Raw genomic sequence first — 3,884 nt, forward strand, 5'->3', positions numbered from 1 at the left:
AAGGAGAGGCGTCCGCCAGTATCCCCGACTCGCGCATGTTAGCGAGGGCCCTCCATCGCTGCTTGCAGCTTTAATTAATATTGTTTTTGTCTTGTGGATGAAGAAGACTCCCCTATAATACCTACTGCTGGTCGGAGGGCATGTCACCGATTTTACACTCAAAGGCCAGTGTACTCGTAACAGAGAGTACACTTTACTGAACAAACTGGTAATACAACTTTTTAACACTTCATCACTGGGTGCTAGATAAGACTCTGAGACACCACATCTGCACTAAGTACAACTTTCACAATGGGTTTATCTACATCTTCCTCAATACTAGTTAAGCAATTGTACATTTTTGTATTCCCAACACAATTGTAGTTAATGTATATTGTATGTATCTATATTGTATCCAATTATTTTATGTATATTGTAACCTGGTATTTGATGTGTATTCTGTGCTGTGTGACTGATATTTTGCTGTTGTAATTTCCCATTTTTGGGATCAATATCTATCTATCTATCTATCTATCTATCTATCTATCTATCTATCTATCTATCTATCTATCTATCTATCTATCTATCTATCTATCTATCTATCTATCTATCTATCTATCTATCTATCTATCTATCCACTACACTTCCTGTGAAATTGTATATCTTCTTTAGTTCTGGATGTAATATTTGGAAATATTTGGGTCTATAAGCTGACATGTAAGCTAGTTGTCAAATGGCCAGTGAATTACTTACAAGACTCAGACTTAGACTTCTCCTTATTAATCCTTTTCGGAATACTCCCGCAAGGAAATTAAAATTTTAAGCAGCAGTTTTTAGAAAGAAGACACAGTAATGACAGTAATAGTAATAACAATTAAAAAACCTTTGGCTATAAAAAAAGACATTTACCAGGTCTGTCTTGTTGCACAATCCATATGTTCTTAAAAACTTGCCTTTTTCTGCGTGTTTGAAGCTTTTGGTTGTTTGAAGCCTGACATCCAGCTCATAGATGTCAGGCTTCATCCTGAAAATGCACATGATCCAGACTTTGAGGGTCTGGTCATGTTTACTACCCGCTAGCATTTCGTCCACCTTTACACACAATTTTGCTCAATTTAAAAGTTAATGAAGAGGAAAAATGAGGCCGTCCCAGCTTACTATCTGTCAGTTAACAAGCTTGTCTCAGCTGCTGACGTCTCGACATGAACAGTTAGTATCTTTAAAAAAAAAGATGTATTTGTACCATTGGCCCTTGTGTCATTAACTGTGTGTAAACCACTCTAATGAAAGATGCTTTTGAGTTGCATTATGGGAATTGTAGAATTGAGCGGCGGGGTTTTCGGACTTATATTCAGGAGCTAGGATATCTCGGCCTCTGCTGCCTTAATTTGCACCATTTAGAAAAAAAGAGAAAAATTCTGTCCCCCACCATTCTCTCAACTTAATGGAAGTGCAAAACTAAAAGTCAACGCTGGCAACGTGATTATCTATTAATGAAACCATCCATTCAATGCAGAATCAGTTGTGTAGACGGTAAAATAAGAAAAAAATGGGAAATTAACCTTGTGTTAAACAAACTAACACAGACCTATTTTTTCCCCCAGGGATGTGGCGCTGAGCCAGGTGTAGATGCACGTTACATCGCACAGTACATGTGCAATGATCCATACGGTCACACACTGTACTCCATTCCAAGCCTCTGGAATGCCGGCCCTTTATTCATTCAGATGCACTGATACAGATTCGATACGCTTCAATGAACATTCTCCAACTAGAGCACATTGTGTTCGTGTGTGTGTGTGTCCAGTTAATCCTATTGGAAGGGCCCTACCTATTTACATAGCAACAGCACCTGCACGACTCCCTTGTAGACAAAGGCCACACCTCTAATCCCACTTGAACCACTGTATTCTTTATAGACTAGAGATTACCAGTGTTTTTTGTTTGAGGGAAAGCTTTAAAATGTATAGTCACAGTACAAATTATAAAAATAAAATAAAAAATTTTGTGTAAAAAGACATAGTGACAGTTTTAGTTTTCCTGGTGTTCTTGCTCATTTGACCTTTGAATCTGAATCAATTAGTTGCAGAATAACAGCACTCCGCTGACCACAACATTGGTGACACATGCAGCTTAATGTCGTGATAGTTTTTGCAAGGTTAGGTCAATGGGCTCCACTTTTGCGGAGCGAGAGAGATGGACAGAGAACTGACTCGATGAAATTGAATCTGGGTCCTGAGTGGGCGGGGGCTCCTGTTTGACAGGGTGCAGATGGACCAACAACCCTGGTATAAATATAGCCTCCCCCTGACCACACTGTGTGCACATGACCCTGACGGCTTTAATTTCAATGGACGAATACCAGCCACCAACGGTCCAACAGAACTGCAACAAGTAAACCACCCCAGGCCCAAAAAGAAAGTTAAGCTTGCATAATATCCAGCCTTTAAATTGGCAAATCATTATTCAAAAACCATTATAACAAAGTTGTGTTTAGGTTTTAAAGATAAAGTGTATTCTTTTACTTGAAATGAAACACAAGTACATATTGAAAATTGGACTACTTGACCCTAAAAATGACTATAAAAATTGTATCATTTGATTACCTGTGGTTTTGAGAGTGTCCTTTAGGACCATATTCTTTTAAATGTTGCGTTGTGTGCATGATCTGCATCTCCGGGCTAGTTTTCCACAGGTGACAGGTGTTGAGTTTAATGTTGGAGGGAAGCTTTAAATATAGTCTGCCATAAAAGCGGTATTTATAGACGCCTGCTATGTCATTGTATTTGGTTGCCAGGCACATAATGTTACTTTTCCAGCTATGTTTCATGATCATCTTGGTTTCATGTGAATGAACTGCTGACAAGTCTCCCTACTCAGGGCAAGAGATGTTGAAATGATACATTTTCCCCATTCCTGACCAATGTGACATCATGTGCTCACACTCAGAGCGGACGCAGGTGCAGCTTGACTCCGTGCTATTCTGACAAAGGTCAAAGCAGTTGGCGTAGATTCCTTTCCAAGGGTCATGTGTTTCAAAATGTTCCAGCAAGGCTACAAACTAATGCTCACTTCCTCCGACACACTCTGCGGGATAAGAAGACAGAAATTGCTGAAATTCAACACTCTAAAGTTTCAGAAAATGTAATAAAACCATACACAATGTTGCCAAAGCATTACTGATAACAAGCCCCAAAACTATTTTTCACACAGTTTAGAATATTCCATCACCCACCATTCTATCCCTGCCTTCAGTTGGAGAGGGTCCCATGCTGTAATGAGTGGACATTTCCGTGGCCTCGTGGAGATTTCAGCTTTTTGTGAAGCTACTGATGCTTCCTGGCCAATGTGAGCAAAAGGCACATTATCACGTCACTGCCCTGTTGCATAACTGTTCTTTTCAATTACACTTGGTAGAATGTCAGCACATAGCAGCCCTGTCTGGATTCTCATTCACAGGTGATACTATTTCATCTGGGTATTTTGCCAGTCTTACCCACAAATATAGCAGAAATTGAACTACAATGTCCCAAACTCTAGCCACCTACAATAATATACACATAAGACAAAACCTGTGCTGTGGGCTATGTGAGGAAAAGGTGAGAGATTGGCTCATGGAGTGATAGTAGAAAGCTGCACAGAGACTAATTTGGTGACCAGACAGGCAGCAGACAGCTGTGTAACAGGAGAGGGGGTTTTAAATTCAGGGCTAGGGCACCGGGACTACTCGGCTCTACACACCTACAACTCTGAACACTGGTGGCACCAAAAGCAGAAAAAGAGGAAAGAGATGGGCAAAATACAACAGGAGCATAGAGAACATATATGCGTGCCGGCATGAGAACTGAAGTGTAGGCTTGATGTATGTGGCAGGGTGGGGTTGGCTAGTCGGGAAGGAGGGAGGG

Source organism: Etheostoma cragini, chromosome 13 (assembly GCF_013103735.1).
Source record: "Etheostoma cragini isolate CJK2018 chromosome 13, CSU_Ecrag_1.0, whole genome shotgun sequence".
NCBI lineage: Eukaryota > Metazoa > Chordata > Actinopteri > Perciformes > Percidae > Etheostoma > Etheostoma cragini.